The sequence below is a fragment of the Anser brachyrhynchus genome, assembly GCF_964034855.1.
Source record: "Anser brachyrhynchus genome assembly, chromosome: 22".
Lineage (NCBI taxonomy): Eukaryota > Metazoa > Chordata > Aves > Anseriformes > Anatidae > Anser > Anser brachyrhynchus.
The window spans coordinates 1,147,129-1,172,510 of NC_137715.1; positions in this window are offsets into that span (position 1 = coordinate 1,147,129).

The following is a 25,382-nucleotide window of genomic DNA, read 5'->3' on the forward strand; positions in this document are numbered from 1 at the left end:
CCAGTGCACTCTCTGGAGTCACTGCACTGCATCCCCAGTGGTGCCAGTGCACTCTCTCGAGTCACTGCACTACATCCCCAGTGGTGCCAGTGCACTCACTGGACTCACTGTACTGCATCATCAGTGGTGCCAGTGCACTCTCTGGACTCACTGCAGTGCATCCCCAGTGGTGCCAGTGCACTCTCTGGACTCACTGCACTGCATCCCCAGTGGTGCCAGTGCACTCTCTGGACTCACTGCACTGCATCCCCAGTGGTGCCAGTGCACTCTCTGGACTCACTGCACTGCATCCCAAGTGGTGCCAGTGCACTCTCTGGAGTCACTGCACTGCATCCCCAGTGGTGCCAGTGCACTCTCTCGAGTCACTGCGCTACATCCCCAGTGGTGCCAGTGCACTCACTGGACTCACTGTACTGCATCATCAGTGGTGCCAGTGCACTCTCTGGACTCACTGCAGTGCATCCCCAGTGGTGCCAGTGCACTCTCTGGACTCACTGCACTGCATCCCCAGTGGTGCCAGTGCACTCTCTGGACTCACTGCACTGCATCCCCAGTGGTGCAAGTGCACTCTCTGGACTCACTGCAGTGCATCCAAGTGGTGCCAATGCACTCTCTGGACTCACTGCAGTGCATCCCCAGTGGTGCCAGTACACTCACTGGACTCACTGCACTGCATCCCCAGTGGTGCCAGTGCAGTCTCTGCACTCACTGAAGTGCATCCCCAGTGGTGCCAGTGAACTCTCTGGACTCACTGCAGTGCATCCCCAGTGGTGCCAGTGCACTCTCTGGACTCACTGCACTGCATCCCCAGTGGTGCCAGTGCACTCTCTGGACTCACTGCACTGCATCCCCAGTGGTGCCAGTGCACTCTCTGGACTCACTGCACTGCATCTCCAATGGTGCCAGTGCACTCTCTGGACTCACTGCACTGCATCCCCAGTGGAGCCAGTGCACTCTCTGGACTCACTGAAGTGCATCCCCATTGGTGCCAGTGCACTCTCTGGACTCACTGCACTGCATCCCCAGTGGTGCCAGTGCACTCTCTGGACTCACTGTACTGCATCCCCAGTGGTGCAAGTGCACTCTCTGGACTCACTGCAGTGCATCCCAAGTGGTGCCAGTGCACTCTCTGGACTCACTGCAGTGCATCCCCAGTGGTGCCAGTACACTCACTGGACTCACTGCACTGCATCTCCAGTGGTGCCAGTGCAGTCTCTGCACTCACTGAAGTGCATCTCCAGTGGTGCCAGTGAACTCTCTGGACTCACTGCAGTGCATCCCCAGTGGTGCCAGTGCACTCTCTGGACTCACTGCACTGCATCCCCAGTGGTGCCAGTGCACTCTCTGGACTCACTGCACTGCATCCCCAGTGGTGCCAGTGCACTCTCTGGACTCACTGCAGTGCATCTCCAATGGTGCCAGTGCACTCTCTGGACTCACTGCACTGCATCCCCAGTGGTGCCAATGCACTCTCTGGACTCACTGCAGTGCATCCCCAGTGGTGCCAGTGCACTCTCTGGACTCACTGCACTGCATCTCCAATGGTGCCAATGCACTCTCTGGACTCACTGTACTGCATCCCCAGTGGTGCCAGTGCACTCTCTTGACTCACTGCACTGCATCCCCAGTGGTGCCAGTGCACTCACTGGATTCACTGCACTGCATCCCCAGTGGTGCTAGTGCACTCTCTGGACTCACTGCAGTGCATCCCCAGTGGTACCAGTGCACTCTCTGGACTCACTGAAGTGCATTCTCAGTGGTGCCAGTGCACTCTGTGGACTCACTGCAGTGCATCCCCAGTGGTGCCAGTGCGCTCTCTGGACTCACTGCAGTGCATCCCCAGTGGTGCCAGTGCACTCTCTGGACTCACTGCACTGCATCCCCAGTGCTGCCAGTGCACTCTCTGGACTCACTGCACTGCATCCCCAGTGGTGCCAGTGCACTCTCTGGACTCACTGCACTGCATCCCCAGTGGTGCCAGTGCACTCTCTGGACTCACTGCACTGCATCCCCAGTGGTGCCAGTGCACTCTCTGGACTCACTGCACTGCATCCCCAGTGGTACCAGTGCACTCTGTGGACTCACTGCAGTGCATCCCCAGTGCTGCCAGTGCACTCTCTGGACTCACTGCACTGCATCCCCAGTGGTGCCAATGCACTCTCTGGACTCACTGCACTGCATCCCCAGTGGTGCCAGTGCACTCTCTGGACTCACTGCACTGCATCCCAAGTGGTGCCAGTGCACTCTCTGGAGTCACTGCACTGCATCCCCTGTGGTGCCAGTGCACTCTCTCGAGTCACTGCACTACATTCCCAGTGGTGCCAGTGCACTCACTGGACTCACTGTACTGCATCATCAGTGGTGCCAGTGCACTCTCTGGACTCACTGCAGTGCATCCCCAGTGGTGCCAGTGCACTCTCTGGACTCACTGCACTGCATCCCCAGTGGTGCCAGTGCGCTCTCTGGCCTCACTGAAGTGCATTCTCAGTGGTGCCAGTGCACTCTCTGGACTCACTGCAGTGCATCCCCAGTGGTGCCAGTACGCTCTCTGGACTCACTGCACTGCATCCCCAGTGGTGCTAGTGCACTCTGTGGACTCACTGCAGTGCATCCCCAGTGGTGCCAGTGCACTCTCTGGACTCACTGAAAGGCATTCTCAGTGGTGCCAGTGCACTCTCTGGACTCACTGCAGTGAATCCCCAGTGGTGCCAGTGCACTCTCTGGACTCACTGTACTGCATCCCCAGTGGTGCCAGTGCACTCTCTGGAGTAACTGCAGTGCATCACCAGAGGTGCCAGTGCACTCTCTGGACTCACTGCACTGCATCCCCAGTGGTGCCAGTGCACTCTCTGGACTCACTGCACTGTAACCCCAGTGGTGCCAGAGCACTCTCTGGACTCACTGCACTGCATCCCCAGTGGTGCCTGTGCACTCTCTGGACTCACTGCACTGCATCCCCAGTGGTGCCACTGCACTCTCTGGACTCACTGCACTGCATCCACAGTGGTGCCAGTGCACTCCCTGCACTCACTGCACTGCATCCCCAGTGGTGCCAGTGCACTCACTGGACTCACTGCAGTGCATTCCCTCTGGTGCCAGTGCACTCTCTGGACTCACTGCACTGCATCCCCAGTGGTGCCAGTGCACTCTCTGGACTCACTGCAGTGCATCCCCAGTGGTGCCAGTGCACTCTGTGGACTCACTGCAGTGCATCCCCAGTGGTGCCAGTGCACTCTCTGGACTCACTGAAGTGCATCCCCCGTGGTGCCAGTGCGATCTCTGGACTCACTGCACTGCATTCCCAGTGGTGCCAGTGCACACTCTGGACTCACTGCACTGCATCCCCAGTGGTGCCAGTGCACTGTCTGGACTCACTGCAGTGCGTCCCCAGTTTTGCCTGTGCACTCTCTGGACTCACTGCACTGCATACCCAGTGGTGCCAGTGCACTCTCTGGACTAACTGCACTGCATCCCCATTGGAGCCAGTGCACTCTCTGGCCTCACTGCACTGCATCCCCAGTGGTGCCAGTGCACTCTGTGGACTCACTGCAGTGCATCCCCAGTGGAGCCCGTGCACTCTCTGGACTCACTGAAGTGCATCCCCAGTGGTGCCAGTGCACTCTCTGGACTCACTGCACTGCATCCCCAGTGGTGCCAGTGCACTCTGTGGACTCACTGCAGTGCATCAACAGTGGTGCCAGTGCACTCTCTGGACTCACTGAAGTGCATTCTCAGTGGTGCCAGTGCACTCTCTGGACTCACTGCAATGCATCCCCAGTGGTGCCAGTACACTCACTGGACTGACTGCACTGCATCCCCAGTGGTGCTAGTGCACTCTCTGGACTCACTGCACTGCATCCCCAGTGGTGCCAATGCACTCTCTGGACTCACTGCTGTGCATCCCCAGTGGTGCCAGTGCACTCTCTGGACTCACAGTACTGCATCCCCAGTGGTGCCAGTGCACTCTGTGGACTCACTGCTTTGCATCCCCATTGGTGCCAGTGCATTCTCTGGACTCACTGCACTGCATCCCCAGTGGTGCCAGTGCACTCTCTGGACTCACTGCAGTGCATCCCCAGTGGTGCAAGAGCACTCTCTGGACTTACTGCAGTGCATCCCAAGTGGTGCCAATGCACTCTCTGGACTCACTGCAGTGCATCCCCAGTGGTGCCAGTACACTCTGTGGACTCACTGCACTGCATCCCCAGTGGTGCCAGTGCAGTCTCTGCACTCACTGAAGTGCATCCCCAGTGGTGCCAGTGAACTCTCTGGACTCACTGCAGTGCATCCCCAGTGGTGCCAGTGCACTCTCTGGACTCACTGCACTGCATCCCCAGTGGTGCCAGTGCACTCTCTGGACTCACTGCACTGCATCCCCAGTGGTGCCAGTGCACTCTCTGGACTCACTGCACTGCATGCCCAGTGGTGCCAGTGCACTCTCTGGACTCACTGCACTGCATCCCCAGTGGAGCCAGTGCACTCTGTGGACTCACTGAAGTGCATCCCCATTGGTGCCAGTGCACTCTCTGGACTCACTGCAGTGCATCCCCAGTGGTGCCAGCGCACTCTCTGGACTCACTGCACTGCATCCCCAGTGGTGCCAGTGCACTCTCTGGACTCACTGCAGTGCATCCCAAGTGGTGCCAATGCACTCTCTGGACTCACTGCAGTGCATCCCCAGTGGTGCCAGTGCACTCTCTGGACTCACTGCAGTGCATCCCAAGTGGTGCCAATGCACTCTCTGGACTCACTGCACTGCATCCCCAGTGGTGCCAGTGCAGTCTCTGGACTCACTGAAGTACATCTCCAGTGGTGCCAGTGAACTCTCTGGACTCACTGCAGTGCATCCCCAGTGGTGCCAGTGCACTCTCTGGACTCACTGCACTGCATCCCCACTGGTGCCAGTGCACTCTCTGGACTCACTGTACTGCATCACCAGTGGTGCCAGTGCACTCTCTGGACTCACTGCACTGCATCCCCAGTGGTGCCAGTGCACTCTGTGGACTCACTGCAGTGCATCCCCATTGGTGCCAGTGCACTCTCTGGACTCACTGCACTGCATCCCCAGTGGTGCAAGTGCACTCTCTGGACTCACTGCAGTGCATCCCAAGTGGTGCCAATGCACTCTCTGGACTCACTGCAGTGCATCCCCAGTGGTGCCAGTACACTCTCTGGACTCACTGCACTGCATCCCCAGTGGTGCCAGTGCAGTCTCTGCACTCACTGAAGTGCATCTCCAGTGGTGCCAGTGAACTCTCTGGACTCACTGCAGTGCATACCCAGTGGTGCCAGTGCACTCTCTGGACTCACTGCACTGCATCCCCAGTGGTGCCAGTGCACTCTCTGGACTCACTGCACTGCATCCCCAGTGGTGTCAGTGCACTCTCTGGACTCACTGCACTGCATCCCCAGGGGTGCAAGTGCACTCTCTGGACTCACTGCAGTGCATCCCAAGTGGTGCCAATGCACTCTCTGGACTCACTGCAGTGCATCCCCAGTGGTGCCAGTACACTCTCTGGACTCACTGCACTGCATCCCCAGTGGTGCCAGTGCACTCTCTGGACTCACTGCAGTGCATCCCCAGTGTTGCCAGTACACTCTCTGGACTCACTGCACTGCATCCCCAGTGGTGCCAGTGCAGTCTCTGCACTCACTGAAGTGCATCTCCAGTGGTGCCAGTGAACTCTCTGGACTCACTGCAGTGCATCCCCAGTGTTGCCAGTACACTCTCTGGACTCACTGCACTGCATCCCCAGTGGTGCCAGTGCAGTCTCTGCACTCACTGAAGTGCATCTCCAGTGGTGCCAGTGAACTCTCTGGACTCACTGCACTGCATCCCCAGTGGTGCCAGTGCACTCTCTGGACTCACTGCACTGCATCCCCAGTGGTGCCAGTGCACTCTCTGGACTCACTGCACTGCACCCCCAGTGGTGCCAGTGCACTCTCTGGACTCACTGCACTGCATCTCCAATGGTGCCAGTGCACTCTCTGGACTCACTGCACTGCATCCCAAGTGGTGCCAATGCACTCTCTGGACACACTGAAGTGCATCCCCAGTGGTGCCAGTGCACTCTCTGGACTCACTGCACTACTCCAGCCGCGGCAGTCGCTCCAGCCGCGGTAGCCCTCCAGCCTCGGCAGCCGCGGCAGCCGCGGCAGCCGCTCCGTCCGCGGCATACGCGGCAGACTGTCCAACCGCGGCAGCCGCTCCAGCCGCGGAAGCCGCGGCAGCCGCTCCAAACACGGCAGGCGCTCCAACCGCGGCAACCGCTCCAGCCGTGGCAGCCGCTCCACTCGGTAGCGGCTGGAGCGGCTGCCCCGGCTGGAGCTCCTGCCGCGTTTGGAGCGGTTACCGCGGCTGGGGCGGCTGCCGCGGCTGGAGCGGCTGCCGCGGCTGGAGGGGCTAACGCGGCTGGAGAGGCTGACGCGGTTGGAGCGTCTAGAGCGTCTGCCTCGGCTGGAGGGGCTACCGCGGCTGGAGCGGTTGACGCGGCTGGAGCGGAAAACGAGGCTGGAGCGCCACTCTCTGGACTCACTGCACTGCATCACCTGTGGTGCCAGTGCACTCTCTGGACTCACTGCAGTGCATCCCCAGTGGTGCCAGTGCACTCTCTGGACTCACTGCACTGCATCCCCTGTGGTGCCAGTACACTCTCTGGACTCACTGCACTGCATCCCCAGTGGCGCTAGTGCACTCTCTGGACTCACTGCAGTGCATCCCCAGTGGTGCCAGTGCACTCTCTGGACACACTGAAGTGCATTTTCAGTGGTGCCAGTGCACTCTCTGGACTCACTGCACTACATCCCCAGTGGTGCCAGTGCACTCTCTGGACTCACTGCACTGAAGCTCCATTGGTGCCAGTGCACTCTCTGGACTCACTGCAGTGCATCCCCAGTGGTGCCAGTGCACTCTCTGGACTCACTGCACTGCATCCCCAGTGGTGCCATTGCACTCTGTGGACTCACTGCAGTGCATCCCCAGTGGTGCCAGTGCGCTCTCTGGACTCACTGCACTGCATCCCCCGTGGTGCAAGTGCACTCTCTGGACTCACTGGAGTGCATCACCTGTGGTGCCAGTGCACTCTCTGGACTCACTGCACTGCATCCCCAGTGCTGCCAGTGCACTCTCTGGACTCACTGCACTGCATCCCCAGTGGTGCCAGTGCACTCTCTGGACTCACTGAAGTGCATTCTCAGTGGAGCCTGTGTACTCTCTGGACTCACTGCACTGCATCCCCAGTGGTGCCAGTGCACTCTCTGGACTCACTGCACTGCATCCCCAGTGGTGCCAGTGCACTCTCTGGACTCACTGCAGTGCATCCCCAGTGGTGCCAGTGCACTCTCTGGGCTCACTGCAGGGCATCCCCAGTGGTGCCAGTGCACTCTCTGGACTCACTGCACTGCATCCCCAGTGGTGCCAGTGCTATCCCTGGACTCACTGTAGTGCATCCCCAGTGGTGCCAGTGCACTCTCTGGACTCACTGCAGGGCATCCCCAGTGGTGCCAGTGCACTCTCTGGACTCACTGCACTGCATCCCCAGTGGTGACAGTGAAGTCTTTGGACTCACTGCACTCCATCCCCACTGGTGCCTTTGCACTCCCTGGACTCACTGCACTGCTCCAGCCGCGGCAGCCGCTCCAGCCGCGGTAGCCCTCCAGCCGTGGCAGCCGCTCCACTCGGTAGCGGCTGGAGCGGCTGCCGCGGCTGGAGCGGCTGGAGCGGCTGCCGCGACTGGAGCGGCTGCCGCGGTTGGAGCGGCTGCCGCGGCTGGAGCGGCTGGAGCGGATGCCGCGGCTGGAGCGGCTGGAGCGGCTGCCGCGGCTGGAGCGGCTGGCGCGGCTGGAGGAGCTACCGCGGCTGGAGCGGTTAACGCGGCTGGAGCGGATGCCGAGGCTGGAGCGGATGCCGCGGCTGGTGCGCCTGGAGAGGCTGCCGCGGCTGGAGCAGTGCAGTGAGTCCAGAGAGTGCACTGGCACCATTGGGGATGCAGTGCAGTGAGTCCAGAGAGTGCACTGGCAGGACTGGGGATGCAGTGCAGTGAGTCCAGAGAGTGCACTGGCACCACTGAGGATGCAATGCAGTGAGTCCAGAGAGTGCACTGGCACCACTGGGCATGCAGTGCTGTGAGTCCAGAGAGTGCACTGGCACCACTGGGGATGCACTTCAGTCAGTCCAGTGAGTGTACTGGCACCACTGGGGATGCACTGCAGTGAGTCCTGAGAGCGCACTGGCACCACTGGGGATGCAGTGCAGTGAGTCCAGAGAGCGCACTGGCACCAGTGGGAATGCGGTGCAGTGAGTCCAGAGAGTGCAATGGCACCACTGGGGATGCACTGCAGTGAGTCCAGAGAGTGCACTAGCACCACTGGGGATGCAGAGCAGTGAGTCCAGAGAGTGCACTGGCACCACTGAGAATGCATTTCAGTGAGTCCAGAGAGTGCCGTTCCAGCCTCGGCATCCGCTCCAGCCGAGTCAACCCCGCGGTAGCCCCTCCAGCCGCGGCAGACGCTCCAGCCGCGGCAGCCGCTCCAGCCGCTCCAGCCGCGGCAGCCGCTCCAGCCCCTCCAGCCGCGCCAGCCTCTCCATCCGCGGCAGCCGCTCCAGCCGCGGCAGCCGCTCCAGCCGCTCCAGCCGCGGCAGCCGCTCAGCCGCTACCGAGTGGAGCGGCTGCCACGGCTGGAGGGCTACCGCGGCTGGAGCGGCTGCCGCGGCTGGAGCAGTGCAGTGAGTCCAGGGAGTGCAAAGGCACCAGTGGGGATGGAGTGCAGTGAGTCCAAAGACTTCAATGTCACCACTGGGAATGCACTTCAGTCAGTCCAGTGAGTGTACTGGCACCACTGGGGATGCACAGCAGTGAGTCCAGAGAGTGCATTGGCACCACTGGGGATGCAGTGCAGTGAGTCCAGAGAGTGCACTGGCACCATTGGAGATGCAGTGCAGTGAGTCCAGAGAGTGCACTGGCACCACTGGGGATGCAGTGCAGTGAGTCCAGAGAGTGCACTGGAACCAGTGGGGATGCAGTGCAGAGTGTCCAGAGAGTGCACTGGCACCACTGGGATGCACTGCAGTGAGTCCAGAGAGTGCTCTGGCACCACTGGAGATGCACTTCAGTGAGTGCAGAGACTGCACTGGCACCACTGGGGATGCAGTGCAGTGAGTCCAGTGAGTGTACTGGCACCACTGGGGATGCACTGCAGTGAGTCCAGAGAGTGCATTGGCACCACTTGGGATGCACTGCAGTGAGTCCAGAGAGTGCACTGACACCACTGGGGATGCAGTGCAGTGAGTCCACAGAGTGCACTGACACCAGTGGGAATGCGGTGCAGTGAGTCCAGAGAGTGCACTGGCACCACTGGGGATGCACTGCAGTGAGTCCAGAGTGCACTAGCACCACTGGGGATGCAGAGCAGTGAGTCCAGAGAGTGCACTGGCACCACTGAGAATGCATTTCAGTGAGTCCAGAGAGTGCCGTTCTAGCCTCGGTATCCGCTCCAGCCGAGTCAACCCCGCGGTAGGCCCTCCAGCCGCGGCAGACGCTCCAGCCGCGGCAGCCGCTCCAGCCGCTCCAGCCGCGGCAGCCGCTCCAGCCCCTCCAGCCTCGCCAGCCTCTCCATCCGCGGCAGCCGCTCCAGCCGCGGCAGCCGCTCCAGCCGCTCCAACCGCGGCAGCCGCTCCAGCCGCTACCGAGTGGAGCGGCTGCCACGGCTGGAGGGCTACCGCGGCTGGAGCGGCTGCCGCGGCTGGAGCAGTGCAGTGAGTCCAGGGAGTGCAAAGGCACCAGTGGGGATGGAGTGCAGTGAGTCCAAAGACTTCACTGTCACCACTGGGAATGCAGTGCAGTGAGTCCAGGGAGTGCACTTGCACCACTGGGGATGCAGTGCAGTGACTCCAGTGAGTGCACTGACACCACTGGGGATGCACTTCAGTCAGTCCAGTGAGTGTACTGGCACCACTGGGGATGCACTGCAGTGAGTCAAGAGAGTGCACTGGCAGGACTGGGGATGCAGTGCAGTGAGTCCAGAGAGTGCACTGGCACCACTGGGGATGCCCTGCAGTGAGTCCTGAGAGCGCACTGGCACCACTGGGGATGCAGTGCAGTGAGTCCAGAGAGCGCACTGGCACCAGTGGGAATGCGGTGCAGTGAGTCCAGAGAGTGCAATGGCACCACTGGGGATGCACTGCAGTGAGTCCAGAGAGTGCACTAGCACCACTGGGGATGCAGAGCAGTGAGTCCAGAGAGTGCACTGGCACCACTGAGAATGCATTTCAGTGAGTCCAGAGAGTGCCGTTCCAGCCTCGGCATCCGCTCCAGCCGAGTCAACCCCGCGGTAGCCCCTCCAGCCGCGGCAGACGCTCCAGCCGCGGCAGCCGCTCCAGCCGCTCCAGCCGCGGCAGCCGCTCCAGCCCCTCCAGCCGCGCCAGCCTCTCCATCCGCGGCAGCCGCTCCAGCCGCGGCAGCCGCTCCAGCCGCTCCAACCGCGGCAGCCGCTCCAGCCGCGGCAGCCGCTCCAGCCGCTCCAGCCGCGGCAGCCGCTCCAGCCGCTACCGAGTGGAGCGGCTGCCACGGCTGGAGGGCTACCGCGGCTGGAGCGGCTGCCGCGGCTGGAGCAGTGCAGTGAGTCCAGGGAGTGCAAAGGCACCAGTGGGGATGGAGTGCAGTGAGTCCAAAGACTTCAATGTCACCACTGGGAATGCACTTCAGTCAGTCCAGTGAGTGTACTGGCACCACTGGGGATGCACAGCAGTGAGTCCAGAGAGTGCATTGGCACCACTGGGGATGCAGTGCAGTGAGTCCAGAGAGTGCACTGGCACCATTGGAGATGCAGTGCAGTGAGTCCAGAGAGTGCACTGGCACCACTGGGGATGCAGTGCAGTGAGTCCAGAGAGTGCACTGGCACCAGTGGGGATGCAGTGCAGAGTGTCCAGAGAGTGCACTGGCACCACTGGGATGCACTGCAGTGAGTCCAGAGAGTGCTCTGGCACCACTGGAGATGCACTTCAGTGAGTGCAGAGACTGCACTGGCACCACTGGGGATGCAGTGCAGTGAGTCCAGTGAGTGTACTGGCACCACTGGGGATGCACTGCAGTGAGTCCAGAGAGTGCATTGGCACCACTTGGGATGCACTGCAGTGAGTCCAGAGAGTGCACTGGCACCACTGGGGATGCAGTGCAGTGAGTCCAGAGAGTGCACTGGCTCCACTGAGAATGCACTTCAGTGAGTCCAGAGAGTGCACTGGCACCACTGTGGATGCAGTGCCGGGAGTCCAGAGAGTGCACTGGCACCACTGGGGATGCAGTGCAGTGAGTCCACAGAGTGCACTGACACCAGTGGGAATGCGGTGCAGTGAGTCCAGAGAGTGCACTGGCACCACTGGGGATGCACTGCAGTGAGTCCAGAGTGCACTAGCACCACTGGGGATGCAGAGCAGTGAGTCCAGAGAGTGCACTGGCACCACTGAGAATGCATTTCAGTGAGTCCAGAGAGTGCCGTTCCAGCCTCGGTATCCGCTCCAGCCGAGTCAACCCCGCGGTAGGCCCTCCAGCCGCGGCAGACGCTCCAGCCGCGGCAGCCGCTCCAGCCGCTCCAGCCGCGGCAGCCGCTCCAGCCCCTCCAGCCTCGCCAGCCTCTCCATCCGCGGCAGCCGCTCCAGCCGCGGCAGCCGCTCCAGCCGCTCCAACCGCGGCAGCCGCTCCAGCCGCTACCGAGTGGAGCGGCTGCCACGGCTGGAGGGCTACCGCGGCTGGAGCGGCTGCCGCGGCTGGAGCAGTGCAGTGAGTCCAGGGAGTGCAAAGGCACCAGTGGGGATGGAGTGCAGTGAGTCCAAAGACTTCACTGTCACCACTGGGAATGCAGTGCAGTGAGTCCAGGGAGTGCACTTGCACCACTGGGGATGCAGTGCAGTGACTCCAGTGAGTGCACTGACACCACTGGGGATGCACTTCAGTCAGTCCAGTGAGTGTACTGGCACCACTGGGGATGCACTGCAGTGAGTCAAGAGAGTGCACTGGCAGGACTGGGGATGCAGTGCAGTGAGTCCAGAGAGTGCACTGGCACCACTGGGGATGCCCTGCAGTGAGTCCTGAGAGCGCACTGGCACCACTGGGGATGCAGTGCAGTGAGTCCAGAGAGCGCACTGGCACCAGTGGGAATGCGGTGCAGTGAGTCCAGAGAGTGCAATGGCACCACTGGGGATGCACTGCAGTGAGTCCAGAGAGTGCACTAGCACCACTGGGGATGCAGAGCAGTGAGTCCAGAGAGTGCACTGGCACCACTGAGAATGCATTTCAGTGAGTCCAGAGAGTGCCGTTCCAGCCTCGGCATCCGCTCCAGCCGAGTCAACCCCGCGGTAGCCCCTCCAGCCGCGGCAGACGCTCCAGCCGCGGCAGCCGCTCCAGCCGCTCCAGCCGCGGCAGCCGCTCCAGCCCCTCCAGCCGCGCCAGCCTCTCCATCCGCGGCAGCCGCTCCAGCCGCGGCAGCCGCTCCAGCCGCGGCAGCCGCTCCAGCCGCTCCAGCCGCTACCGAGTGGAGCGGCTGCCACGGCTGGAGGGCTACCGCGGCTGGAGCGGCTGCCGCGGCTGGAGCAGTGCAGTGAGTCCAGGGAGTGCAAAGGCACCAGTGGGGATGGAGTGCAGTGAGTCCAAAGACTTCAATGTCACCACTGGGAATGCACTTCAGTCAGTCCAGTGAGTGTACTGGCACCACTGGGGATGCACAGCAGTGAGTCCAGAGAGTGCATTGGCACCACTGGGGATGCAGTGCAGTGAGTCCAGAGAGTGCACTGGCACCATTGGAGATGCAGTGCAGTGAGTCCAGAGAGTGCACTGGCACCACTGGGGATGCAGTGCAGTGAGTCCAGAGAGTGCACTGGCACCAGTGGGGATGCAGTGCAGAGTGTCCAGAGAGTGCACTGGCACCACTGGGATGCACTGCAGTGAGTCCAGAGAGTGCTCTGGCACCACTGGAGATGCACTTCAGTGAGTGCAGAGACTGCACTGGCACCACTGGGGATGCAGTGCAGTGAGTCCAGTGAGTGTACTGGCACCACTGGGGATGCACTGCAGTGAGTCCAGAGAGTGCATTGGCACCACTTGGGATGCACTGCAGTGAGTCCAGAGAGTGCACTGGCACCACTGGGGATGCAGTGCCGTGAGTCCAGCGAATGCACTGGCACCACTGGGGATACGGTGCCGGGAGTCCAGAGAGTGCACTGACACCACTGGGGATGCAGTGCAGTGAGTCCACAGAGTGCACTGACACCAGTGGGAATGCGGTGCAGTGAGTCCAGAGAGTGCACTGGCACCACTGGGGATGCACTGCAGTGAGTCCAGAGTGCACTAGCACCACTGGGGATGCAGAGCAGTGAGTCCAGAGAGTGCACTGGCACCACTGAGAATGCATTTCAGTGAGTCCAGAGAGTGCCGTTCCAGCCTCGGTATCCGCTCCAGCCGAGTCAACCCCGCGGTAGGCCCTCCAGCCGCGGCAGACGCTCCAGCCGCGGCAGCCGCTCCAGCCGCTCCAGCCGCGGCAGCCGCTCCAGCCCCTCCAGCCTCGCCAGCCTCTCCATCCGCGGCAGCCGCTCCAGCCGCGGCAGCCGCTCCAGCCGCTCCAACCGCGGCAGCCGCTCCAGCCGCTACCGAGTGGAGCGGCTGCCACGGCTGGAGGGCTACCGCGGCTGGAGCGGCTGCCGCGGCTGGAGCAGTGCAGTGAGTCCAGGGAGTGCAAAGGCACCAGTGGGGATGGAGTGCAGTGAGTCCAAAGACTTCACTGTCACCACTGGGAATGCAGTGCAGTGAGTCCAGGGAGTGCACTTGCACCACTGGGGATGCAGTGCAGTGACTCCAGTGAGTGCACTGACACCACTGGGGATGCACTTCAGTCAGTCCAGTGAGTGTACTGGCACCACTGGGGATGCACTGCAGTGAGTCAAGAGAGTGCACTGGCAGGACTGGGGATGCAGTGCAGTGAGTCCAGAGAGTGCACTGGCACCACTGGGGATGCCCTGCAGTGAGTCCTGAGAGCGCACTGGCACCACTGGGGATGCAGTGCAGTGAGTCCAGAGAGCGCACTGGCACCAGTGGGAATGCGGTGCAGTGAGTCCAGAGAGTGCAATGGCACCACTGGGGATGCACTGCAGTGAGTCCAGAGAGTGCACTAGCACCACTGGGGATGCAGAGCAGTGAGTCCAGAGAGTGCACTGGCACCACTGAGAATGCATTTCAGTGAGTCCAGAGAGTGCCGTTCCAGCCTCGGCATCCGCTCCAGCCGAGTCAACCCCGCGGTAGCCCCTCCAGCCGCGGCAGACGCTCCAGCCGCGGCAGCCGCTCCAGCCGCTCCAGCCGCGGCAGCCGCTCCAGCCCCTCCAGCCGCGCCAGCCTCTCCATCCGCGGCAGCCGCTCCAGCCGCGGCAGCCGCTCCAGCCGCTCCAGCCGCGGCAGCCGCTCCAGCCGCTACCGAGTGGAGCGGCTGCCACGGCTGGAGGGCTACCGCGGCTGGAGCGGCTGCCGCGGCTGGAGCAGTGCAGTGAGTCCAGGGAGTGCAAAGGCACCAGTGGGGATGGAGTGCAGTGAGTCCAAAGACTTCAATGTCACCACTGGGAATGCACTTCAGTCAGTCCAGTGAGTGTACTGGCACCACTGGGGATGCACAGCAGTGAGTCCAGAGAGTGCATTGGCACCACTGGGGATGCAGTGCAGTGAGTCCAGAGAGTGCACTGGCACCATTGGAGATGCAGTGCAGTGAGTCCAGAGAGTGCACTGGCACCACTGGGGATGCAGTGCAGTGAGTCCAGAGAGTGCACTGGCACCAGTGGGGATGCAGTGCAGAGTGTCCAGAGAGTGCACTGGCACCACTGGGATGCACTGCAGTGAGTCCAGAGAGTGCTCTGGCACCACTGGAGATGCACTTCAGTGAGTGCAGAGACTGCACTGGCACCACTGGGGATGCAGTGCAGTGAGTCCAGTGAGTGTACTGGCACCACTGGGGATGCACTGCAGTGAGTCCAGAGAGTGCATTGGCACCACTTGGGATGCACTGCAGTGAGTCCAGAGAGTGCACTGGCACCACTGGGGATGCAGTGCAGTGAGTCCAGAGAGTGCACTGGCTCCACTGAGAATGCACTTCAGTGAGTCCAGAGAGTGCACTGGCACCACTGTGGATGCAGTGCCGTGAGTCCAGCGAATGCACTGGCACCACTGGGGATACGGTGCCGGGAGTCCAGAGAGTGCACTGACACCACTGGGGATGCAGTGCAGTGAGTCCACAGAGTGCACTGACACCAGTGGGAATGCGGTGCAGTGAGTCCAGAGAGTGCACTGGCACCACTGGGGATGCACTGCAGTGAGTCCAGAGTGCACTAGCACCACTGGGGATGCAGAGCAGTGAGTCCAGAGAGTGCACTGGCACCACTGAGAATGCATTTCAGTGAGTCCAGAGAGTGCCGTTCCAGCCTCGGTATCCGCTCCAGCCGAGTCAACCCCGCGGTAGGCCCTCCAGCCGCGGCAGACGCTCCAGCCGCGGCAGCCGCTCCAGCCGCTCCAGCCGCGGCAGCCGCTCCAGCCCCTCCAGCCTCGCCAGCCTCTCCATCCGCGGCAGCCGCTCCAGCCGCGGCAGCCGCTCCAGCCGCTCCAACCGCGGCAGCCGCTCCAGCCGCTACCGAGTGGAGCGGCTGCCACGGCTGGAGGGCTACCGCGGCTGGAGCGGCTGCCGCGGCTGGAGCAGTGCAGTGAGTCCAGGGAGTGCAAAGGCACCAGTGGGGATGGAGTGCAGTGAGTCCAAAGACTTCACTGTCACCACTGGGAATGCAGTGCAGTGAGTCCAGGGAGTGCACTTGCACCACTGGGGATGCAGTGCAGTGACTCCAGTGAGTGCACTGACACCACTGGGGATGCACTTCAGTCAGTCCAGTGAGTGTACTGGCACCACTGGGGATGCACTGCAGTGAGTCAAGAGAGTGCACTGGCAGGACTGGGGATGCAGTGCAGTGAGTCCAGAGAGTGCACTGGCACCACTGGGGATGCACTGCAGTGAGTCCAGAGAGTGCATTGGCACCACTGGGGATGCAGTGCAGTGAGTCCAGAGAGTGCACTGGCACCATTGGAGATGCAGTGCAGTGAGTCCAGAGAGTGCACTGGCACCACTGGGGATGCAGTGCAGTGAGTCCAGAGAGTGCACTGGCACCAGTGGGGATGCAGTGCAGAGTGTCCAGAGAGTGCACTGGCACCACTGGGATGCACTGCAGTGAGTCCAGAGAGTGCTCTGGCACCACTGGAGATGCACTTCAGTGAGTGCAGAGACTGCACTGGCACCACTGGGGATGCAGTGCAGTGAGTCCAGTGAGTGTACTGGCACCACTGGGGATGCACTGCAGTGAGTCCAGAGAGTGCATTGGCACCACTTGGGATGCACTGCAGTGAGTCCAGAGAGTGCACTGGCACCACTGGGGATGCAGTGCAGTGAGTCCAGAGAGTGCACTGGCTCCACTGAGAATGCACTTCAGTGAGTCCAGAGAGTGCACTGGCACCACTGTGGATGCAGTGCCGTGAGTCCAGCGAATGCACTGGCACCACTGGGGATACGGTGCCGGGAGTCCAGAGAGTGCACTGACACCACTGGGGATGCAGTGCAGTGAGTCCACAGAGTGCACTGACACCAGTGGGAATGCGGTGCAGTGAGTCCAGAGAGTGCACTGGCACCACTGGGGATGCACTGCAGTGAGTCCAGAGTGCACTAGCACCACTGGGGATGCAGAGCAGTGAGTCCAGAGAGTGCACTGGCACCACTGAGAATGCATTTCAGTGAGTCCAGAGAGTGCCGTTCCAGCCGCGGCAGCCGCTCCAGCCGCTCCAGCCGCGGCAGCCGCTCCAGCCCCTCCAGCCTCGCCAGCCTCTCCATCCGCGGCAGCCGCTCCAGCCGCGGCAGCCGCTCCAGCCGCTCCAACCGCGGCAGCCGCTCCAGCCGCTACCGAGTGGAGCGGCTGCCACGGCTGGAGGGCTACCGCGGCTGGAGCGGCTGCCGCGGCTGGAGCAGTGCAGTGAGTCCAGGGAGTGCAAAGGCACCAGTGGGGATGGAGTGCAGTGAGTCCAAAGACTTCACTGTCACCACTGGGAATGCAGTGCAGTGAGTCCAGGGAGTGCACTTGCACCACTGGGGATGCAGTGCAGTGACTCCAGTGAGTGCACTGACACCACTGGGGATGCACTTCAGTCAGTCCAGTGAGTGTACTGGCACCACTGGGGATGCACTGCAGTGAGTCAAGAGAGTGCACTGGCAGGACTGGGGATGCAGTGCAGTGAGTCCAGAGAGTGCACTGGCACCACTGGGGATGCCCTGCAGTGAGTCCTGAGAGCGCACTGGCACCACTGGGGATGCAGTGCAGTGAGTCCAGAGAGCGCACTGGCACCAGTGGGAATGCGGTGCAGTGAGTCCAGAGAGTGCAATGGCACCACTGGGGATGCACTGCAGTGAGTCCAGAGAGTGCACTAGCACCACTGGGGATGCAGAGCAGTGAGTCCAGAGAGTGCACTGGCACCACTGAGAATGCATTTCAGTGAGTCCAGAGAGTGCCGTTCCAGCCTCGGCATCCGCTCCAGCCGAGTCAACCCCGCGGTAGCCCCTCCAGCCGCGGCAGACGCTCCAGCCGCGGCAGCCGCTCCAGCCGCTCCAGCCGCGGCAGCCGCTCCAGCCCCTCCAGCCGCGCCAGCCTCTCCATCCGCGGCAGCCGCTCCAGCCGCGGCAGCCGCTCCAGCCGCTCCAGCCGCGGCAGCCGCTCAGCCGCTACCGAGTGGAGCGGCTGCCACGGCTGGAGGGCTACCGCGGCTGGAGCGGCTGCCGCGGCTGGAGCAGTGCAGTGAGTCCAGGGAGTGCAAAGGCACCAGTGGGGATGGAGTGCAGTGAGTCCAAAGACTTCAATGTCACCACTGGGAATGCACTTCAGTCAGTCCAGTGAGTGTACTGGCACCACTGGGGATGCACAGCAGTGAGTCCAGAGAGTGCATTGGCACCACTGGGGATGCAGTGCAGTGAGTCCAGAGAGTGCACTGGCACCATTGGAGATGCAGTGCAGTGAGTCCAGAGAGTGCACTGGCACCACTGGGGATGCAGTGCAGTGAGTCCAGAGAGTGCACTGGCACCAGTGGGGATGCAGTGCAGTGAGTCCAGAGAGTGCACTGGCACCAGTGGGGATTCAGTGCAGTGAGTCCAGAGAGTGCTCTGGCACCACTGGAGATGCACTTCAGTGAGTGCAGAGACTGCACTGGCACCACTGGGGATGCAGTGCAGTGAGTCCAGTGAGTGTACTGGCACCACTGGGGATGCACTGCAGTGAGTCCAGAGAGTGCATTGGCACCACTTGGGATGCACTGCAGTGAGTCCAGAGAGTGCACTGGCACCAGTGGGGATGCAGTGCAGTGAGTCCAGAGAGTGCACTGGCACCATTGGAGATGCAGTGCAGTGAGTCCAGAGAGTGCACTGGCACCACTGGGGATGCAGTGCAGTGAGTCCAGAGAGTGCACTGGCACCATTGGAGATGCAGTGCAGTGAGTCCAGAGAGTGCACTGGCACCACTGGGGATGCAGTGCAGTGAGTCCAGAGAGTGCACTGGCACCACTGGGGATGCAGTGCAGTGAGTCCAGAGAGTGCACTGACACCAGTGGGAATGCGGTGCAGTGAGTCCAGAGAGTGCACTGGCACCACTGGGGATGCACTGCAGTGAGTCCAGAGAGTGCACTGGCTCCACTGAGAATGCACTTCAGTGAGTCCAGAGAGTGCACTGGCTCCACTGAGAATGCACTTCAGTGAGTCCAGAGAGTGCACTGGCACCACTGTGGATGCAGTGCAGTGAGTCCAGCGAATGCACTGGCACCACTGGGGATACGGTGCCGGGAGTCCAGAGAGTGCACTGACACCACTGGGGATGCAGTGCAGTGAGTCCACAGAGTGCACTGACACCAGTGGGAATGCGGTGCAGTGAGTCCAGAGAGTGCACTGGCACCACTGGGGATGCACTGCAGTGAGTCCAGAGAGTGCACTGGCACCACTGAGAATGCATTTCAGTGAGTCCAGAGAGTGCCGTTCCAGCCTCGGTATCCGCTCCAGCCGAGTCAACCCCGCGGTAGGCCCTCCAGCCGCGGCAGACGCTCCAGCCGCGGCAGCCGCTCCAGCCGCTCCAGCCGCGGCAGCCGCTCCAGCCCCTCCAGCCGCGCCAGCCTCTCCATCCGCGGCAGCCGCTCCAGCCGCGGCAGCCGCTCCAGCCGCTCCAGCCGCGGCAGCCGCTCCAGCCGCTACCGAGTGGAGCGGCTGCCACGGCTGGAGGGCTACCGCGGCTGGAGCGGCTGCCGCGGCTGGAGCAGTGCAGTGAGTCCAGGGAGTGCAAAGGCACCAGTGGGGATGGAGTGCAGTGAGTCCAAAGACTTCAATGTCACCACTGGGAATGCACTTCAGTCAGTCCAGTGAGTGTACTGGCACCACTGGGGATGCACAGCAGTGAGTCCAGAGAGTGCATTGGCACCACTGGGGATGCAGTGCAGTGAGTCCAGAGAGTGCACTGGCACCATTGGAGATGCAGTGCAGTGAGTCCAGAGAGTGCACTGGCACCACTGGGGATGCAGTGCAGTGAGTCCAGAGAGTGCACTGGCACCAGTGGGGATGCAGTGCAGAGTGTCCAGAGAGTGCACTGGCACCACTGGGATGCACTGCAGTGAGTCCAGAGAGTGCTCTGGCACCACTGGAGATGCACTTCAGTGAGTGCAGAGACTGCACTGGCACCACTGGGGATGCAGTGCAGTGAGTCCAGTGAGTGTACTGGCACCACTGGGGATGCACTGCAGTGAGTCCAGAGAGTGCATTGGCACCACTTGGGATGCACTGCAGTGAGTCCAGAGAGTGCACTGGCACCACTGGGGATGCAGTGCAGTGAGTCCAGAGAGTGCACTGGCTCCACTGAGAATGCACTTCAGTGAGTCCAGAGAGTGCACTGGCACCACTGTGGATGCAGTGCCGTGAGTCCAGCGAATGCACTGGCACCACTGGGGATACGGTGCCGGGAGTCCAGAGAGTGCACTGACACCACTGGGGATGCAGTGCAGTGAGTCCACAGAGTGCACTGACACCAGTGGGAATGCGGTGCAGTGAGTCCAGAGAGTGCACTGGCACCACTGGGGATGCACTGCAGTGAGTCCAGAGTGCACTAGCACCACTGGGGATGCAGAGCAGTGAGTCCAGAGAGTGCACTGGCACCACTGAGAATGCATTTCAGTGAGTCCAGAGAGTGCCGTTCCAGCCTCGGTATCCGCTCCAGCCGAGTCAACCCCGCGGTAGGCCCTCCAGCCGCGGCAGACGCTCCAGCCGCGGCAGCCGCTCCAGCCGCTCCAGCCGCGGCAGCCGCTCCAGCCCCTCCAGCCTCGCCAGCCTCTCCATCCGCGGCAGCCGCTCCAGCCGCGGCAGCCGCTCCAGCCGCTCCAACCGCGGCAGCCGCTCCAGCCGCTACCGAGTGGAGCGGCTGCCACGGCTGGAGGGCTACCGCGGCTGGAGCGGCTGCCGCGGCTGGAGCAGTGCAGTGAGTCCAGGGAGTGCAAAGGCACCAGTGGGGATGGAGTGCAGTGAGTCCAGGGAGTGCACTTGCACCACTGGGGATGCAGTGCAGTGACTCCAGTGAGTGCACTGGCACCACTGGGGATGCACTGCAGTGAGTCAAGAGAGTGCACTGGCAGGACTGGGGATGCAGTGCAGTGAGTCCAGAGAGTGCACTGGCACCACTGGGGATGCACTGCAGTGAGTCCAGAGAGTGCACTGGCACCACTGAGAATGCATTTCAGTGAGTCCAGAGAGTGCCGTTCCAGCCTCGGCATCCGCTCCAGCCGAGTCAACCCCGCGGTAGCCCCTCCAGCCGCGGCAGACGCTCCAGCCGCGGCAGCCGCTCCAGCCGCTCCAGCCGCGGCAGCCGCTCCAGCCCCTCCAGCCGCGCCAGCCTCTCCAGCCGCGGCAGCCGCTCCAGCCGCGGTAGCCCTCCAGCCGTGGCAGCCGCTCCACTCGGTAGCGGCTGGAGCGGCTGCCGCGGCTGGAGCGGCTGGAGCGGCTGCCGCGACTGGAGCGGCTGCCGCGGTTGGAGCGGCTGCCGCGGCTGGAGCGGCTGGAGCGGATGCCGCGGCTGGAGCGGCTGGAGCGGCTGCCGCGGCTGGAGCGGCTGGCGCGGCTGGAGGAGCTACCGCGGCTGGAGCGGTTAACGCGGCTGGAGCGGATGCCGAGGCTGGAGCGGATGCCGCGGCTGGTGCGCCTGGAGAGGCTGCCGCGGCTGGAGCAGTGCAGTGAGTCCAGAGAGTGCACTGGCACCATTGGGGATGCAGTGCAGTGAGTCCAGAGAGTGCACTGGCAGGACTGGGGATGCAGTGCAGTGAGTCCAGAGAGTGCACTGGCACCACTGAGGATGCAATGCAGTGAGTCCAGAGAGTGCACTGGCACCAATGGGCATGCAGTGCTGTGAGTCCAGAGAGTGCACTGGCACCACTGGGGATGCACTTCAGTCAGTCCAGTGAGTGTACTGGCACCACTGGGGATGCACTGCAGTGAGTCAAGAGAGTGCACTGGCAGGACTGGGGATGCAGTGCAGTGAGTCCAGAGAGTGCACTGGCACCACTGGGGATGCCCTGCAGTGAGTCCTGAGAGCGCACTGGCACCACTGGGGATGCAGTGCAGTGAGTCCAGAGAGCGCAATGGCACCACTGAGAATGCATTTCAGTGAGTCCAGAGAGTGCCGTTCCAGCCTCGGCATCCGCTCCAGCCGAGTCAACCCCGCGGTAGCCCCTCCAGCCGCGGCAGACGCTCCAGCCGCGGCAGCCGCTCCAGCCGCTCCAGCCGCGGCAGCCGCTCCAGCCCCTCCAGCCGCGCCAGCCTCTCCATCCGCGGCAGCCGCTCCAGCCGCGGCAGCCGCTCCAGCCGCTCCAGCCGCGGCAGCCGCTCAGCCGCTACCGAGTGGAGCGGCTGCCACGGCTGGAGGGCTACCGCGGCTGGAGCGGCTGCCGCGGCTGGAGCAGTGCAGTGAGTCCAGGGAGTGCAAAGGCACCAGTGGGGATGGAGTGCAGTGAGTCCAAAGACTTCAATGTCACCACTGGGAATGCACTTCAGTCAGTCCAGTGAGTGTACTGGCACCACTGGGGATGCACAGCAGTGAGTCCAGAGAGTGCATTGGCACCACTGGGGATGCAGTGCAGTGAGTCCAGAGAGTGCACTGGCACCATTGGAGATGCAGTGCAGTGAGTCCAGAGAGTGCACTGGCACCACTGGGGATGCAGTGCAGTGAGTCCAGAGAGTGCACTGGCACCAGTGGGGATGCAGTGCAGTGAGTCCAGAGAGTGCACTGGCACCAGTGGGGATTCAGTGCAGTGAGTCCAGAGAGTGCTCTGGCACCACTGGAGATGCACTTCAGTGAGTGCAGAGACTGCACTGGCACCACTGGGGATGCAGTGCAGTGAGTCCAGTGAGTGTACTGGCACCACTGGGGATGCACTGCAGTGAGTCCAGAGAGTGCATTGGCACCACTTGGGATGCACTGCAGTGAGTCCAGAGAGTGCACTGGCACCAGTGGGGATGCAGTGCAGTGAGTCCAGAGAGTGCACTGGCACCATTGGAGATGCAGTGCAGTGAGTCCAGAGAGTGCACTGGCACCACTGGGGATGCAGTGCAGTGAGTCCAGAGAGTGCACTGGCACCATTGGAGATGCAGTGCAGTGAGTCCAGAGAGTGCACTGGCACCACTGGGGATGCAGTGCAGTGAGTCCAGAGAGTGCACTGGCACCACTGGGGATGCAGTGCAGTGAGTCCAGAGAGTGCACTGACACCAGTGGGAATGCGGTGCAGTGAGTCCAGAGAGTGCACTGGCACCACTGGGGATGCACTGCAGTGAGTCCAGAGAGTGCACTGGCTCCACTGAGAATGCACTTCAGTGAGTCCAGAGAGTGCACTGGCTCCACTGAGAATGCACTTCAGTGAGTCCAGAGAGTGCACTGGCACCACTGTGGATGCAGTGCAGTGAGTCCAGCGAATGCACTGGCACCACTGGGGATACGGTGCCGGGAGTCCAGAGAGTGCACTGACACCACTGGGGATGCAGTGCAGTGAGTCCACAGAGTGCACTGACACCAGTGGGAATGCGGTGCAGTGAGTCCAGAGAGTGCACTGGCACCACTGGGGATGCACTGCAGTGAGTCCAGAGAGTGCACTGGCACCACTGAGAATGCATTTCAGTGAGTCCAGAGAGTGCCGTTCCAGCCTCGGTATCCGCTCCAGCCGAGTCAACCCCGCGGTAGGCCCTCCAGCCGCGGCAGACGCTCCAGCCGCGGCAGCCGCTCCAGCCGCTCCAGCCGCGGCAGCCGCTCCAGCCCCTCCAGCCGCGCCAGCCTCTCCATCCGCGGCAGCCGCTCCAGCCGCGGCAGCCGCTCCAGCCGCTCCAGCCGCGGCAGCCGCTCCAGCCGCTACCGAGTGGAGCGGCTGCCACGGCTGGAGGGCTACCGCGGCTGGAGCGGCTGCCGCGGCTGGAGCAGTGCAGTGAGTCCAGGGAGTGCAAAGGCACCAGTGGGGATGGAGTGCAGTGAGTCCAAAGACTTCAATGTCACCACTGGGAATGCACTTCAGTCAGTCCAGTGAGTGTACTGGCACCACTGGGGATGCACAGCAGTGAGTCCAGAGAGTGCATTGGCACCACTGGGGATGCAGTGCAGTGAGTCCAGAGAGTGCACTGGCACCATTGGAGATGCAGTGCAGTGAGTCCAGAGAGTGCACTGGCACCACTGGGGATGCAGTGCAGTGAGTCCAGAGAGTGCACTGGCACCAGTGGGGATGCAGTGCAGAGTGTCCAGAGAGTGCACTGGCACCACTGGGATGCACTGCAGTGAGTCCAGAGAGTGCTCTGGCACCACTGGAGATGCACTTCAGTGAGTGCAGAGACTGCACTGGCACCACTGGGGATGCAGTGCAGTGAGTCCAGTGAGTGTACTGGCACCACTGGGGATGCACTGCAGTGAGTCCAGAGAGTGCATTGGCACCACTTGGGATGCACTGCAGTGAGTCCAGAGAGTGCACTGGCACCACTGGGGATGCAGTGCAGTGAGTCCAGAGAGTGCACTGGCTCCACTGAGAATGCACTTCAGTGAGTCCAGAGAGTGCACTGGCACCACTGTGGATGCAGTGCCGTGAGTCCAGCGAATGCACTGGCACCACTGGGGATACGGTGCCGGGAGTCCAGAGAGTGCACTGACACCACTGGGGATGCAGTGCAGTGAGTCCACAGAGTGCACTGACACCAGTGGGAATGCGGTGCAGTGAGTCCAGAGAGTGCACTGGCACCACTGGGGATGCACTGCAGTGAGTCCAGAGTGCACTAGCACCACTGGGGATGCAGAGCAGTGAGTCCAGAGAGTGCACTGGCACCACTGAGAATGCATTTCAGTGAGTCCAGAGAGTGCCGTTCCAGCCTCGGTATCCGCTCCAGCCGAGTCAACCCCGCGGTAGGCCCTCCAGCCGCGGCAGACGCTCCAGCCGCGGCAGCCGCTCCAGCCGCTCCAGCCGCGGCAGCCGCTCCAGCCCCTCCAGCCTCGCCAGCCTCTCCATCCGCGGCAGCCGCTCCAGCCGCGGCAGCCGCTCCAGCCGCTCCAACCGCGGCAGCCGCTCCAGCCGCTACCGAGTGGAGCGGCTGCCACGGCTGGAGGGCTACCGCGGCTGGAGCGGCTGCCGCGGCTGGAGCAGTGCAGTGAGTCCAGGGAGTGCAAAGGCACCAGTGGGGATGGAGTGCAGTGAGTCCAAAGACTTCACTGTCACCACTGGGAATGCAGTGCAGTGAGTCCAGGGAGTGCACTTGCACCACTGGGGATGCAGTGCAGTGACTCCAGTGAGTGCACTGACACCACTGGGGATGCACTTCAGTCAGTCCAGTGAGTGTACTGGCACCACTGGGGATGCACTGCAGTGAGTCAAGAGAGTGCACTGGCAGGACTGGGGATGCAGTGCAGTGAGTCCAGAGAGTGCACTGGCACCACTGGGGATGCACTGCAGTGAGTCCAGAGAGTGCACTGGCACCACTGAGAATGCATTTCAGTGAGTCCAGAGAGTGCCGTTCCAGCCTCGGCATCCGCTCCAGCCGAGTCAACCCCGCGGTAGCCCCTCCAGCCGCGGCAGACGCTCCAGCCGCGGCAGCCGCTCCAGCCGCTCCAGCCGCGGCAGCCGCTCCAGCCCCTCCAGCCGCGCCAGCCTCTCCAGCCGCGGCAGCCGCTCCAGCCGCGGTAGCCCTCCAGCCGTGGCAGCCGCTCCACTCGGTAGCGGCTGGAGCGGCTGCCGCGGCTGGAGCGGCTGGAGCGGCTGCCGCGACTGGAGCGGCTGCCGCGGTTGGAGCGGCTG